The sequence below is a fragment of the Schistocerca serialis genome, chromosome 1 (genome assembly GCF_023864345.2).
Source record: "Schistocerca serialis cubense isolate TAMUIC-IGC-003099 chromosome 1, iqSchSeri2.2, whole genome shotgun sequence".
Taxonomy (NCBI): Eukaryota; Metazoa; Arthropoda; class Insecta; order Orthoptera; family Acrididae; genus Schistocerca; species Schistocerca serialis.
Genome location: NC_064638.1, coordinates 402354797 through 402371742, shown reverse-complemented (window position 1 = coordinate 402371742; position 16946 = coordinate 402354797).

Sequence of the window (16946 nt, the reverse complement as noted above, 5' to 3'; positions counted from 1 at the left end):
AAGGTCCCGAGTTCGAGTCTCGGTCGGGCACACAGTTTTAATCTGCCAGGAAGTTTCATATCAGCGCACACTCCGCTGCAGAGTGAAAATCTCATTCTGGAAACATCCCCCAGGCTGTGGCTAAGCCATGTCTCCGCAATATCCTTTCTTTCAGGAGTGCTAGTTCTGCAAGGTTCGCAGGAGAGCTTCTGTAAAGTTTGGAAGGTAGGAGACGAGATACTGGCAGAAGTAAAGCTGTGAGATCGGGCGTGAGTCGTGCTTCGGTAGCTCAGATGGTAGAGCATTTGCCCGCGAAAGGCAAAGGTCCCGAGTTCGAGTCTCGGTCGGGCACACAGTTTTAATCTGCCAGGAAGTTTCATATCAGCGCACACTCCGCTGCAGAGTGAAAATCTCATTCTGGAAACATCCCCCAGGCTGTGGCTAAGCCATGTCTCCGCAATATCCTTTCTTTCAGGAGTGCTAGTTCTGCAAGGTTCGCAGGAGAGCTTCTGTAAAGTTTGGAAGGTAGGAGACGAGATACTGGCAGAAGTAAAGCTGTGAGATCGGGCGTGAGTCGTGCTTCGGTAGCTCAGATGGTAGAGCACTTGCCCGCGAAAGGCAAAGGTCCCGAGTTCGAGTCTCGGTCGGGCACACAGTTTTAATCTGCCAGGAAGTTTCATATCAGCGCACACTCCGCTGCAGAGTGAAAATCTCATTCTGGAGACTCTGACGAAGTTTTGCATATTGAGAATAAACAGACACGTTTTTCGATTTTTTACAAGACAGGCCCTCGTTTTTAAAAAAAATCGAGGCCAAAGTTGATGACGGAGAAACGACTTTTCATGCCGTTCGTCGAAAGATCGTCTAAAACACTTTTTATTAATATAATATGGGATACAAACTTACTGAAGTTTTTGTATTTTCATGCTGTAGACGGGGGTACCCGTCATTCAATGTGTCTTGCAGAGCGAGGTCGGTTAGCGAGAGGTCAAGGCATTAGACTACCAATCCAATCGTCCGTGTTCGATTCTTCGTTGCGGCTTTTCTTTCATTCGATATTTTTTCAGCGTGTCTGATAATATTCTGATATAATCAGACAAATCAAAGAAGTATATATTATAAAGTTCTGGCAGTTCTTTTCATCGTGATACATACTACAAAAATACAAATAAAGTATATTATTCAGTCTATTCGTGAGCGTTCTCGCAGTTATTTGGGTGAGACCTGGAAACAGGCAAAACATAAATATTGCTACGGTCATGCACAACAAACGAACGAAATCTCGCCGCATTGACATGTTTCCCGGTATATTGTTCGTGGAGAACGTATCAGATTCACGTTGCTAAGAGCAGGCCTATCAGATATTAATTTGTTTGCATACCAAACGCATAAAAACAATTTGAAAGACAAGCGTGGGCAACTGGTCATGGACAAAGACATGAGTTTAGATAGCATCCGCCCTGACCTGTAATACTCTGCTACTCTGTATGTTGCATGATGTTTAAGTCATGTGATGAAATTGTTTACCTGTCGGAAAAAGTAAACATCACACATTTGGCCAAGGGAGGAACATTTCGGTGGCATCACTTTCATGGTGCAGGTCGGTTGAGAATCATCATCTACGAAAGCTCTATCAAACATGTCATGAATCACGACGACTACAACTGTCAATACATTATACGTACTTATTTGATTAATAATGCACGAAGAATAATATCGATCTGAAGAAAAAGCAACGACCAATAATCGAACTCGGACCGCTTATGGGCCGACCTCACTCTGCTAGGCGTGTAGAATGTCATGTACCCAGACTACAGCATGAAAACACAGAAACGTTAATAACTCGAACAACATTAACTTTATGGCCTGTATTATACACAAGCGGCAGAGCAGCTGGTATAGGCATGCGCTTTCAAACACAGTGATACGTAAACAGGCAGAATACGGCACTGCGATCGGTTACGCCTATATAAGACAAAAAGTGTCTGGCGCAGTTTTTAGATCGGCCACTGCGACTGCAGTGGCAGGTTATCAACATTTAAGTAAGTTTGAACGTGGTGCTATAACTGGCGGACGAGCGACGGGACACAGCACCTCGAAGATAACAATGAATTCGGGATTTTCCCATACGACCACTTCACGAATGTTCCGTGAATACCAGGAATTCGGCAAAACACCAAATCCCCAACACTGCTGCGGCCGGAAAAATACCCTGCAAGGACGGGACCAACGATGATCGAAGAGAATCGTTCAACGTGACAGAATTGCAACCCTTCCTCAAACTGCTGCAGATTTCAATGCTGGGCCATCAACAAGTGTCATCGTACAGAACATCATCGACATGGGCTTTCGGAGCGAAAAGCTTGTGTACCCATTATGACAGCACGACTCATTGCTTTACGGCTCGAATGGGCCGTCAACACCGACAATGAACTGTTGACGACTGGAAATATGCTGGCTAGTCAGACGAGTCTTGTTTCAAATTGTATCGAGCAGATGGACATATACAGGTATGGAGACAACCTTATAAATCCGTGGACCCTGTGACAGCATGGGACTGCTGAAGTTGGTGGAGGCTCTGTAATGGTATTGGGCGTGTGCTATTGGAACGATATGGGGCCCGTAATATGTTTAGATACAACTCTGACAGGTGACATGTACGTAAGCATCCCGTCTGATCACCTGCATCCATTCATGTCCATTGTGCATTCCGAAGGACTTGGCCAATTCCAACAAGACAATGTGACTCTCCACACGCGCAGTATTGCTACAGGGTCGCTTCAGGAACACTGATCTGAGTTTAACCACTTTTGCTGGCCACCAAACTCCCCAGCAATGAACATTATTGAGCATATCTGGGATGTCTTGCAACGTGCTGTTCAGAAAAGATCTCCACCCACTATACTCATACCGTCAGCAGCTCGTGGTCTCGCGGTCGCATTCTCGCTTCCTGAGCATGGGGTTCCGGGTTCGATTCCCGGCGGGGTCAGGAATTTTCACCTGCCTTGAGATGACTGGGTGTTTGTGTTGTCATCATCATTTCATCCTCTTTCATGCAAGTGGCAAAATTGGACTGAGAAAAGTTGGGAATTCGTACGGGCGCTGATAACCGCGCAGTTGAGCGCCCCACACTCCAAACATCATCATCATCGTCATCATCATCATCATCATCAATACTCATACAGATTTATGGACAGTCCTGCAGGAGTCATGGTGTCAATTCGCTCCAGCACTACTTCTGACATTAGTCGAGTCCATGTCGCGTTGTGTTGCGGCAGTTCTCTGTGATCACGGGGGCCCTACACGATATTAGGCAGGTGAGTAGGGGGTGGGGGCAACAGGGGCATCAGCACATTTTGTTAGTGCGGATTGCCCACATCAGGGGCACGTATGCCCCTGGGTGCATACCCGCCCCTGATGTAGGAAACCCGCAGTAACAAAGTGTGCAGATACCCCTGTTGCCCCACTACTCAGGTGGGCTCTTCAGTGTATTAGTAAAAATGTTTTTTAGACGGTCTTTCGATGTGTAACATTGAAAAGAAAAATTTCCGTCATCATCTTATACGTCGCTTTTTCAATAACTAGCGAGTATCTAGCAAAAACGCTGTAGCTTCACTGTAGATCGCTCCTGCAAAAATTGATGGAGACTGGTGACCCACATGCCAGGCGGTCCCTCGGAGAATAAACTGAGCGGATCCCCCAATCGTTGCTCAAGACTTCCGAGCGAGGCAGTGGAACGGAAGCAGGGAAAAGTCGCAGCAGGCCGCCTTGCTCCGCGACGGCCGCATCCCGCCCTCTGCTGACGCCGTCGGTCGGACGCTACATAGCGGCCGTGCTGCGTCGCATCGGCGTTTCGGCTCACGTGCGGCCGTAATTCCTGCGTGCGGGCCGGTCCGGCCTGCGGTTAACGAGGGCCCGCCGACCGGCTCGTCAGTTCGACAAGCGGCGACTGCTAAATACCACCCTGCCGCGTCCGCGTCCGCCGCAGAACCGAAATTACGCTGGAACGCCGCCGCCAGGGGCGTTTGCTCCCCGCAGGCGGCAGCCGTCTTTCTGAAGATTCCCCCGGCACGGAAGGCTGTTCGACAGCACTTACAACTCGGGTGACGAATCATTATATCGGTAGCAGATATTGGGGACGATCGCGTGAGCTACGTAGAGCAGGGATGGCAGGCAGAGGCGTGCCATACAAAGGGCCGAGAAGTAGGTAGTTTCCGGGTACGAGGTGTGATCAAAAGTATCCTCATTTACTCAACGTCAACTTTGTCCCCTTCCAAATAATCTCCGTCAGATATCATACCTGTACCAGTGCTTTTTCCAATCTTGGAAACACCTCTGGAACTCTCTTTTCGTTATGGTGTTCAGTTCTTTCAGCGAGTCGTGTATTTATGGCTTATTCAGCCATCATATTAGGCTCCAGGAAGCTATTCCCAGGGCAGTGGAGATGCAAGAAGCACAGAGATGACGCAATGTGGGATGAGGTACCGGTGACATGTTAGATTCGGTACCATTCCCGTGAGAAAGACCGCCTGCATAATGCTGCTGCTCTGTGTTCGGCGGTAGGGCGCCAAAACGTTAAACTTTAGTTGCTATTATTAATCAAACCTGTCATCGAAATTACTTCATTTTTTAAAATAAACATCTCTCGACAGCCAACTATCAATCAGTCATTTCAAAATTATTAAAATCAAACTATTACTAAAACAAAAGACTGACGATGTTACTGCCGATGCACTTCGGTGGTGTTCGGGTCACGCCTTGCTAGCTTGGCGCGCGAAGTGTCTCGGGCAGTCCGGCTCTCCAGTTCTGACCGTTCCAGTAGTCAGACATGTTGTCTGTTATAGCAGCATTTGTTTCATGCAATTTTGTTTACTACAGTTACGACTGTCGCTAGGTACAGACATGTTGTCTGTAGTAGTAGTAGTAGTAGTAGTATTTGATTCATTTAATTTTATTCTCCAGTTCTGACGGTTCCAGTAGACAGACATGTTGTCTGTGGCAGGATGTATTTCATGTTATTTTAGCCAGTTATAATGACTGTGGAAAGATATGTTCAATACGTTGTGATCAAGAATAGTTTCTCGTGTCTATATCAATAAAAACGCGAGTGGCATCCGAAATGAGTTATAGTTTATTCGTAGCAGCAGTTCCTTGCGAAGATAATTTCAGCGTCAAGAAAAAGAATCCACGACCTGCGTGCTGTTTTCTGCGCTGCGGACATCATCATCCTGAAGACAGCAGGTTAGTGAAGTGTACAAGAACTTATGTATACCACACAGGGCAGTGGAAACAAATAGGCACCTCACGTGTACTGCATGCACAGTAAAAATGTGCTCAGTGACACGTCATCTGCAGTAATGCAGAGGAGGTAAAGAAGAATGAAAGTATTAACACTATCTCACTTTTATTCCTTTTTCTTGCCGTAGTCTGTCTCATAAATGGTAGCAAAAGGACGTCGTTTCATGGTTCTCCTCAGCCTCGAAAATAGGAAGAAATCGTCGACGCCCATGTCCGGTGAACGTTCTTGGATTGCAAGTGTGCTCCGTTGCTATCAAGTCTTTGAATGAAGCACTAGTGAAACGACTGAATTCATGACATCAGGAAATTTATGGCACTGTATGACAGTACAGTTTATTTGGAGAGATTCATATGGGGTCTGAAGATGGCATAGTGGAATGCGGAAACTGGTAGCCTTCACAGTAAAATAAAATAACGTATCAGTTACACGGCTGTTAGAGTTTCATTGATATTGATAATTACTTGACAAATATGTCCGTAGTAGAACAGTACATGAAGGGAGGAGGGGTTACCATCCACGGTATAAAATCACTGTAAAGAAACTGCTGTAGAAACAGAGACTCCTTCATAGTACGTTATTAATAGACACAGAGTCATGGGCTGTCTATGTCTGTAACATTTAGGCGAGAAATGTATTTTATTCAGAGATTTCCGTTTTCAGTCACAATATTTTTATTAACGTATTACCCACGTATGAGCACATACCATTCGTCTCCTGCAATGGTCAAGAACTTTCACATTTGCACTTATTTTTTCAACGATTCAGTTGTTCGAATGTGTGTGAATTCCTGAAGTTCCAAACTGCTGAGGTCATCGGTCCCTAGACTTACAGACTACTTCAACTAATTTAAACTAAGTTATGCTAAGGACAACACACACACCCATGCCCGAGGGAGGACTCGAACCTCCCGCGGGAGTGGTCGCGCAGTCCGTGACATGGCGCCTCTAACCGCGCGGCCACTCCGCGCGGCTTTTCAACGATTAATCACATTTATGGGAGTACTGCATAACTCAAATAACATAAATTTAACATATGTTACAGTGATGTGATGGAGTACTGAACTAGTATTTTTCTGTTAACACAGATTGGCGAAATAAAATAAAAAAAGTTACCTGAGTGACAGTTAAAAATTTTTGTTTTACATTCAACATATTTAAAATGAGATAATACGTTTCTATTACCACACAGAGTGAGTCAAAATACTTGTTTCAAAGTGCTGCTTGTAGTACGTCCTTGGTAGGCTGCTTTCAGAGGGCAATTGAGAAGCTTAAAACTGGGGAAGATGGATGGCTGAAAGTAGAGATATATATGGTGCTTTGCTTGTAACTTACGTACCCAATAAGCTAGTAGAAAATATGATCGAAACTGAATGTTTAGCGGCGAAAGATTTAGGCTGAGTGAAGTGAGAGAGATATCTGTCTAAAGTATGAAAACGTTGAAGTAGGCTGCTTTCTTTTTATTATCCGGACAATTGGCCAGTTTCAACCGTGGTTCACTTTCAAGCACATATCTTAATCTTCCAGCTTCATTTCACATTGTAACACATGGCACGTACATGTGAACGAGTATTCACGAACCAACCATGTATTATAATGTGAAATGAAGCTCGAAGCTTAAGATATCAGCCGGTAAATGTCTCACGGTTGAAATTGGCCGATTGTGCAGATAATAAAAAGAATACAGCCTACTGGAACCATCTTTTCATTCTCAAAACGCGCTGAGGCTGTGAACCCTAACGAAAATAGAATTTCAAGGTGTTGTCGTTAAATCATGTCTTACGCCTGCTATAGGCTTTTCATGGTACAGGATCCGCTTCCAAAATCTCTCTCCGTTTAACCCTCTCTTATCCACGCTACAAGCCTGCAATAACAGTGAGGTGATGAAAGTCATGGGATAGCGGGATGCACACATAACGATGACGGTCGCAGGTATAAAAGGGCTGAGCATTGGCCGAGCTGTCAACTGTCTTCAGGTGACTCACATGAAAAGTTTCTCGACGGGATTATGGCCGTTCGACGGGAATTAACGTATTTTGAACGCGGAATGGTAGTTGGTGCTAGACGCGTGGGACATTCCATTTCGCAAATTGTCAGGGAATTCAGTACTCCGAGATCCACAGTACCAAGAGTGTGCTTAGAATACCAAATTTCGGGCATCACCTCTCACCACGGACAACGCAGTGGCGGATGGTCTTCACTTTACGACCGAGAACAGCGGCGTTTGCGTAGAGTCGTCACTCTAACAAACAAGCAACACAGCATGAAATAGCCGAAGAAATCAATATGGCAAGAATGACGAATGTATCCGTTAGGTTAGTGTGGCGAAATCTGACGTTAATGGGCTATGGAAGCAGACGACCAACGCAAGTGCCTTTGCTAACAGCACAACGCCTGCAGCGCCTCTCTTCGGCTTGTGCCCATGTCGGTTGCAGCCTAGACGACTGGAAAATCGTAGGCTGGTCAGATGAGCCCCGGTTTCAGCTGGTAACAGCTGATGGCAGGATTCGAGTGTGGCACAGACGCCACAAAGTGAGAGGTGGCATGAGCCCCCTCTCATATTTCTATCTTACGATTTTCGTCTCTAATTGCATGCGGTGAAAAGTTGCTATTCCTTCACACGCGGACTTCCCACGCAGCATCTCTCGTCACCCGGGTGGCCCGGTGACAGGCGGGGTCTCCTGATCTGGAAAGGGTTAAGCCGACGGGTGTGAGGAAGTCGAGTGAATGCTTTGCAGACGCCGACATTGTCAAAAGACACGCCCGGAGGGGTCTGCAGTAGCGGCTGGGCTAGAGGTTCCGTTACTTCGCAGAATCTTAGCAAAAACACTTTCTGGCGGGCTACCAGCGAGGCGTGGGAATGACTTGTGTACCCAGGCAGTTGTGGCGGGAAAATTCCCACGCTTTCTGCAAAATAGTAACTGTGATTGGCTGGCTCAGGGCATAGCTCCGTGACGTAGCAAAATCAGCGCAGAAATTGGCGCCAAGAATCTACATTGGTGGAATGGTAGTGCTCCGGCAATGGAGTGGAATTTTCCGCCGGTTTTCGAGTTGCTGATTGGAACGTTTAACCACAGCCACTGTCGTGGGGGCAGGAATGTTGTGTGTTCGGCCCGTACGGGTGCTCTAGGGAGTCGCCTCTCGCCTTTTGGTCGAGGACGTCGAAGCAACCAGCCATCGCCTCCGGTACGCCAGATCGTGTTCTGGCAGTTAAGAAGACAGTTTGGTAATGTATGTCCGCAGCACTGGCAGATAGGGATTTTCCAAGGTGATAATCAGAGCTCAGCAGAGCGCGCCTGTTCGTCTTTTTCTAACTTTGTTCTGTCTTAATGTTGGGTTAGCTGTGTGTCTCTCTTGAGTGGCAAGGAATTGGCTCCACATACCACTTCATCATAAACCTCACAATCTAGTTTAGGGACAACTTCACCTTCACAGCGTTTGTTTGTGTATCCAATTTGAGCCAATTTGATGTATTATAAATGTTTCATGTGTTTTTGTTTATTATTTTGTGTTTAGTCTTAATAAATCATATTGTTATTTTGGACAGAACTTTCATTCTGTTAATCGGTAGAACAACCCATCATTTCTCACTACGTTAATGAAACCTTCCTTTATTTAACTTATTTATCAAATTAAATTATTGCAGGTGCCAAACTCTTTTCTACTCCACTTCCAGGGTTGATTATAGTCAGTTCGCGTATATTTTTTAATCCTTGTGCAACAGCAAAAGTCGGAGTTAGAATACGGGGAGCTTAGAGCATCATTTACATGTGTAGATTCTAGAATTTAGTGTTAAATACACTGCTTGCCCCGGCACCTCGCAAAAGCTGTGGAACCAAGTTGTTAGTAAGGGACTGTCCAAGCTGATGTTGGCTCCAAAATGGTATGGCCGATGTTTACATGGAATTGTCTGTGTTTTCTGGTCCAATTGAACCGACCACTGACTGGAAAAAGGTTATATTCGGCTAGTTGGAGGCCATTTGTTCCCAAACAAGGAGGGAATTTTCATGGGTGACGATGCACAATTGTTCGCCATTTGTTTGAACATTATCTACATTTACATATCTACATATATACTCCGATAACCACCAAGCGGTGTGTGGCGAAGGGCACAATTCGCGCCAAAGTCATATCCCCCCCTCTGTTCCACTCGCGGATAGCGCGAGGGAAAAACGACTGTCTGAGCGCCTCAGTACGAGCTCCAATCACCCCCATCTTTGAATGGTGATCATTGCCCGATTTGAAAGTTGGTGGTAATAATATATTTTCTACATCCTCGGTGAAGATCGGATTTCGGAATTTAGTGAGCAGCCCCTTCCGTTTAGCGTGCCGTCTATCTGTGTGTCCCGCTTCCAACTTTCTATCAGATTTGTAACGCTCTCGAGATGGCTAAATGTACCAGTCACGAATCTTCCCGCTCTCCTTTGGACCTTCTCAATCTTCTGAATCAGACCCAACTGGTAAGGGTCCCATACAGCCGACCAATACTCTAAGAGTGGACGAACTACCGTATTGTAAGCTATTTCCTTTGTTGAAGGACTGCATCACTTCAGGATTCTACCAATACACTGCAATCTAGAGTTCGCCTTACTCATTACTTGTGTAAACTGATCATTCCATTTGAGATCATTTCGAATAGTCACACCCAGATACTTGACGGATGTTACCGCTTCCAAGGACTGGGCATTTACTTTGTACTCGTACATTAATGGGGATTCTCGCCTTGTTACACGCAGTATCTTACACTTAATTATATTGAGAGATAACTGCCAGTCATTACACCACGCATTTATTTTCTGCAAATCCTCATTGATTTGTTCTGTGTGATACTACTTTCCGGTAGACGGCAGCATCATCGGCAAACAGTCTAAGGCCGCTGTCAATATCATCAACCAGATCGTTTATGTAAATCGTAAAAAGCAGCGGACCTATTACGCTGCCCTGGGGCACACCTGAAGTTACGCTTGTTTCTGTTGAAGTCACCCCATTCAGGACGACATATTGCTCTCTGTCTGTCAGAAAACTTTCTATGCAACCGCATATGTCATCGGATAGACAGTAAGCGCGCACTTTTTGGAGCATGCGACAGTGCGAAACTGAGTCGAACGCCTTTCGAAAGTAGAGAAATATGGCATCAACCTGGGAGCCAGTATCTATAGCCTGTTGTATATCATGCATAAAGAGGGCCAACTGTGTCTCACATGACCGATGTTTCCTCAAAACCGTGCTGGTTTCTGCAGATCAGCTTGTCAGAGTCTAGAAAGGTCATTCTGAAGATTTCGAGCTAATTAATTGGTCACCCAGAACGCCCACGTGAATTCCATCCAAAACTTACGGGACATAGTCGGGAGGTCAGTTCGTACACAAAACTATACACCGGCGACACTTTTGCAGTTATGGACGGCTATAGAGACAGCATGGCTCATTACTTCTGCAGGGGATTTCCAATGACCTGTTGAGTGCAGGGGATTTCCAATGTTTTGTTGAGTCCATACGACGTCGAAATGCTGCACCACGTCAGGAAAAAGGTGGTTCGACACGATATTGGGATGTATCCCACGAGTTTTTTCACCTCAGTTTCTATCACTCTTGTTTTTACAGCTTGCAGTGTTACTGCTGTATACATCCATCGGTACCCTGGAACCTCTGGTTGGTATTTTCAAAAATGGTTCAAATGGCTCTGAGCACTATGGGACTCAACATCTGAGGTCATCAGTCCCTAGAACTTAGAACTACGTAAACCTAACTAACCTAAGGACATCACACACATCCATGCCCGAGGCATGATTCGAACCTGCGACCGTAGCATTGGTATTTTCACCGATGCGTTTAGGAGCCTCTGACATTTTATGTTACCTCCCTCCAAACTCAGGTTGTTTTCCTGCCTCGACGACCAGTATCTTTTATCCCGTAATTTCTCCTTTGTTACGTTTCCAACCAACAAGACTTGGACGAGTGCCGTGGTTACTCCGATTCTTCCTGCGGTCCATAAGCGAATGGAACGGAAGAAGCCCTAAAATCTGGTACAAGTACCGTCTGCAATGCACTTAACCATGATTTGCAGAATATATATGTAGACGAAGATATAGCGCCAATAGTTCCTTCATTATTTCTTCAACGCCCAAGTCAAACATCAATGGCAATAAGCTACCGTTCAACCGTACTTACAGGGCTATTACAAATGATCGAAGCGATAAATTCACTGTAGCTCCATTCATTGACATATGGTCACGACACACTACAGATACGTAGAAAAACTCATAAAGTTTTGTTCGGTTGAAGCGGCACTTCAGGTTTCTGCCGCCAGGGCGCTCGAGAGCGCAGTGAGACAAAATGGCGACAGGAGCCGAGAAAGCGTATGTCGTGCTTGAAATGCACTCACGTCAGTCAGTCATAACAGTGCAACGACACTTCAGGACGAAGTTCACCAAAGATCCACCAACTGCTAACTCCATTCGGCGATGGTATGCGCAGTTTAAAGCTTCTGGATGCCTCTGTAAGGGAAAATCAACGGGTCGGCCTGCAGTGAGCGAAGAAACGGTTGAACGCGTGCGGGCAAGTTTCACGCGTAGCCCGCGGAAGTCGACGAATAAAGCAAGCAGGGAGCTAAACGTACCACAGCCGACGGTTTGGAAAATCTTACGGAAAAGGCTAAAGCAGAAGCCTTACCGTTTACAATTGCTACGAGCCCTGACACCCGATGACAAAGTCAAACGCTTTGAATTTCCGGCGCGGTTGCAATAGCTCATGGAAGAGGATGCGTTCAGTGCGAAACTTGTTTTCAGTGATGAGGCAACATTTTTTCTTAATGGTGAAGTGAACAGACACAATGTGCGGATCTGGGCGGTAGAGAATCCTCACGCATTCGTGCAGCAAATTCGCAATTCACCAAAAGTTAACGTGTTTTGTGCAATCTCACGGTTTATAGATTACGGCCCCTTTTTCTTCTGCGAAAAAAACGCTACAGGACACGTGTATCTGGACATACTGGAAAATTGGCTCATGCCACCACTGGAGACCGACAGCGCCGACTTCATCTTTGAACAGGATGTTGCTCCACCGCACTTCCATCATGATGTTCGGCATTTCTTAAACAGGAGATTGGAAATCCGGTGGATCGATCGGTCGTGGTAGAGATCATGATCAGCAATTCATGTCATGGCCTCCACGCTCTCCCGACTTAACTCTATGCGATTTCTTTCTGTGGGGTTATGTGAAAGATTCAGTGTTTAAACCTCCTCTACCAAGAAACGTGCCAGAACTGCGAGCTCGCGTCAACGATGCTTTCGAACTCATTGATGGGGACATGCTGCGCCGAGTGTGGGAAGAACTTGATTATCGGCTTTATGTCTGCCGAATCACTAAAGGGGCACATATCGAACATTTGTGAATGCCTAAAAAAACTTTTTGAGTTTTTGTATGTGTGTGCGAAGCATTGAAAAAATATCTCAAATAATAAAGTTATTGTAGAGCTGTGATCATTTGTAATAACCCTGTATTTCTAAATTCAAATTTCGTTTACTCCATCATCAAATTTTATAGCTACCGCGTAGGTAGTACAGAGCAGTACAGCAGTAATCACAATACTTATTCACGTGAAACGACAAACGGACAAAAGAAGAGAAACGAGAATTTACGTTCAACGCATTGGCTGGTACTGCCTCACCGGGTTTCCTGTGGAGATTTCCGGTGACTGGGGGTGGACACAGCGGAACGCTGTTTACCCACGAGATGGAGAATTTATTCTCCGCGAGACAGACGCTGCCAGAGGCAGCTGCAGCCGCGGCGGCGCGGGTGACCGCTTGCGTGACCGGCCGCGCATTGTGTACGAAGGCGTGCGTACTCCCCACTTTATCTCGCCCCCACCGGCGCCCATAATTCTTAACATATTCCTTACAGCCGCTCGAAACAATGCGCTCATTTCGGTGCGCGCGCAATAAATTACGCGTATAATGTTCGCTTTTCAATGCGGCCGCATTAAATTGTTGCTCCGTAGGTAGTCGCGTAGCGCAGTCGTGACGCAATGAATTCCGGCGCGGCTCAATAGTGCCCCCCTCCCCTTTGATAAGGGCCAGTTTATTGGTCAGAGACGAGGGTGGGGGGGGGGGGGGGGGAGGAAACCTCGAGCTCTGTCTACCGGGAGGAGAGTGCCATGGCTGTAACGAGCCCAGTTTCTTACTGTGCCACTGCTGAATTACTGGTTACAGCAGCGCGCTGCCCGGCAGTGGCCAGTAGAAAAGCGAGCTTCGGCAACCCGACAACAGCGGGCCGAGTGCGCCGCTACCGGAGCTCTTTAACGAAGCGGTAGTGGAGACGTAACGTAATTACTCTCTAAGAAGACCACGCGCGTATGTAAAACAGGCTCTCGTTCAGCACCTTCCCCTCTAGCTAGAGGCAATGGGAAGCCAGAGGGAGGGAATGAGATACGTGTCTTGTACCATGCTACGTCCTTATTAGGCTGCATCAAGTCGTCTCCGACTTCTATTGTCGTTGTTGTGCTCTTCAGTCCGGAGACTGGTTTGATGCAGCTCTCCATGCTGCTCTAACCCGTGCAAGCTTCTTCATCTCCCAGTACTTACCGCAACCTACATCCTTCTGAACCTGCTTAGTGTATTCATCTCCCTCTACGATTTTTACCCTCCACACTGCCCTCGAATGCTAAATTTGTTATAACTTGATGCCTTAGAACATGTCCTACCAACCGGTCGCTTCTTCTTGACAAGTTGTGCCACAAACTCCTCCTCAGTTCTATTCAATACCTCCTCATTAGTTATGTGATCTACCCACTCTTTTGTAGCACCACATTTCGCCGGCCGGAGTGGCCGAGCGGTTCTAGGCGCTCCGGTCTGGAACCGCGCGAACGCTACGGTTGCAGGTTTGAATCCTGCTTCGGGCATGGACGTGTGTGATGTCCTTACGTTAGTTAAGTTTAAGTTGTTCTACGTTCTAGGGAACTGACGACCTCAGATATTAAGTCCCATAGTGCTCAGAACCATTTGAACCATCTGAACCACATTTCGAAAGCTTCTATTTTCTTCTTGTCCAAACTATTTATCGTCCATGTTTCACTTCCACACATGGCTACACTCCATACAAATACTGTCAGAAATGACTTCCTGACACTTAAATCTATACTCGATGTTAACAAATTTCTCTTCTTCAGAAACGCTTTCCTTGCCATTGCCAGTCTACATTTTACATCCTCTCTACTTCGACCATCATCAGTTATTTTGCTCCCCAAATAACAAAACTCCCTACTTTAAGTGTCTCATTTCCTAATCTAATTCCCTCAGCATCACCCCACTTAATTCGACTACATTCCATTATCCTCGTTTTGCTTTTGTTGATGTTCGTCTTACATCCTCCTTTCAAGACACTGTTCATTCCGTTCAACTTCTAGCCACATGATAAACTACGTCCTTCCATGCTCTTCTGGACGTTTATCTCTTTGTCCTCGGTTATTCCAGGGTCATTCAGGTGGTATCTTTGATGTCTTCTATCCGCAATCTACTTGACCTTCCCCTATGTCATTGACCTCCTGTTTTTCTCCGTGTAGTGCTGCGACGCAGGCTTTGGTCAGAATATTGTTAGTCTTTCATAACAGTAAGGAGAAATTCCAACGAAGCGCCATAGAGCGTTATCTTACCAGCAAAGGGTAGCTTCACATATTGAACAAGTCAATATCGCACTGATCCACCTATGGTGCTTCTGCAGTTACTCTGTTTGGCATTGACTGAAAGAGCTATTGGGTGGCCTCCTCAGGAGTATTGTGCCAAATTCTGTTAGTATCCCATCACTATCTGGGACGTCTCCAGACAAGTTTTTACTGGTCGTCGAAGTTAAGTTCGAAGCGGGACTCAATACTGAAGACAATTCTACTCGAGTCAGGGTCGAAAATGTTTCTGAAGACGCCACCCCGGACAACGGTGTGATACCAAGGTGACTGTCACTCGCCATACGCCCAGACCACCAGAAGTGATGGTCTGGGGTGTCATTTCATTTCACAGCAGGACCCCTTTGCTTTTATACGCGGCACCCTTACAGTACAGCGGTACGTCGACGATATTCTACGCCCCTTTTTGTTGTCCTTCACCGAAGCCATCCTGTGTTTACATTTCAGCTAGGTAACGCCCGCCCGTACATGACGAGAATTTTTACTGCTTCTTTTTAATTTGTGAAGCTCCTTCTCTTGAGGAAATCGTCCCATTTTTCTGAAACTGTGATCGTTTGTTTATCAGCACAATTACATAACATTTACCGATTTATGTCCCATTCGGATAATTCCTTCGCGGTGCGTCGCTTTTTTCCCACTGTATTCATCAACGCACACTACGTGTTTAACAAGCACGTGGGAGTGACCTGTAGATCACTGTGTACAGTTGTAACTGAACTACGTCGGTTGAAATGGAGAACGCTAAACGCCTCTCTTTGTTGCAACACTGTAGTGTCTATTCGACTCAAATTGGCTAGTAAACGCTCGGGCGAGAGAGCGAACGGACCAGTTAGCTCTACCGCGGAGACTCTAATCAGCAATAACATGAATCGGGTATCTTCCAAGTGGCGCCAAGGTAAACTTTCCGTTTCGATTTATCAGTTGAAATGTACCTCAAGTTCCGGTTTTCATTCTTGAAGAAGGTATAGTCTGGTTAGACTGGATGAAAATTTTTGAAGTACTCAACTGAGTGGTCGCTGCGTACTGAAACTGACCAGGTTCCAGTGCATTTGGTAACCGCCACAGGTTTGTGTCAGCGCAGGTCAATGTAGGAGGCTACGAGAATCATAGATTGACTATCGCGCAACGAACCTCGACCCCTACGTGATAGGCAACCCAACTGCCACGCCACGCAGATAACGCCTGTCACGTTCCGCTGCGAAGCGTGACCCCAGGTAATGTCGCGAGCCGGGCAGCGGGTCGTGGGCATGACTGTCCAGCTAATTGTGAGGCAACGCGCAGAGCCGAATGGCAAACAGCTCTCCTCGCAAGCCGATACGAAGGCATGAAAAGTATGTTCATTATTCTTTATGTGCAACCTATGTCAAGGTCATCAAAGGTGGAGTACTATCTGAGTTGGGGAAGAACCAGGAAAGATCGGAATCGTACAGGCATTTCTCGATGGTGAAATCGGAAACTCACTGTAAAATTAAATTACGAAGGGCATTCTTTTCCTGAATGATTCCATTGTTCTAACCTGTGCCTCTTCTTGCTTTGATTAGATCGCTTAGTTACATATAGTATAGATAAAATGAGCGATTCTTTTATAGAAATTACAGGATATGTGAAGGCTTTCATTGTTAAAATTAGTGAATGCATTATTTTTTAGTTCTATTTATGCAACTGCACTGGAAAACTATTTTTTATAGCTACAACTTTCTAAACAGATTTTCTCCCTTGGGTTAGGAACTGCGCAGGAGAAATGATTTTAGGTTAGGTTTAAAACTTGCTCTGCTAACTGTCAGACATTTTATGTTACTGGACTCATGATTAAAAGATTTTGTTGGTGCATACGGCTCTCCTTTCCGAGTAACTGACAGCTTTAATAATCTGTCCTTTAATTAAGATTATTAACAACTCTTTTACTGATTTACCTGCACCAACAAATACTTCACACTGATGAACGTCATTTTTTCCTCTTTGTTGCAGGTTTGGACATCAATATTCTTTTCAAATTGCA